Source organism: Nannospalax galili, unplaced genomic scaffold (genome assembly GCF_000622305.1).
Source record: "Nannospalax galili isolate Female #2095 unplaced genomic scaffold, S.galili_v1.0 scaffold3591, whole genome shotgun sequence".
NCBI lineage: Eukaryota > Metazoa > Chordata > Mammalia > Rodentia > Spalacidae > Nannospalax > Nannospalax galili.
The window spans coordinates 18,089-18,716 of record NW_008328722.1 but is presented as its reverse complement, the minus strand read 5'-3'; positions in this window follow the sequence as shown (position 1 = coordinate 18,716).

Below are 628 nucleotides of genomic sequence, written 5' to 3'. Positions count from 1 at the left end.
AGAAGAGATTAACAGCTTAAACAGACACATAACACACAAGGAAATTGAAACAGTAATACAAAATCTCCTGACTGAAAAAAGCCCAGGACCAGATGGAATTACAGCAGAATTCTATTAGACATTTAAAGAAGATCTGCATCCAAGACTACTTAATTTATTCAAAAAGATAAAAATGGAGGGAGAACTTCCAAATTCCTGCTATGAAGCCAGCATCACTCTCATACCAAAGCCAGGTAAAGATAAAACCAAAAAAGAAAACTATAGACCCATATCCTTAATGAACATAGATGCAGAAATTCTCAACAAGATACTTGCAAACAGCATACAGACACACATCAAAAAGATCATCCACCATGATCAAGTTGGCTTTATCCAAGAGATGCAGAGGTGGTTCAATATACGTACGTCAAAAAACATCATAAATCATATAAGTGGGCTCAAAGACAAGAACCACATGGTCATCTCAATAGATGCAGAGAAGGCCTTTGACAAAATTCATCATGCATTTATGTTCAAAGTCCTAGAGAGAATTGGATTGGAGGGAACATACCTCAACATAATTAAAGCCATATATAACAAACCCACAGCCAACATCATTCTAAATGGAGAAAAACTGGAAGCATTCCCA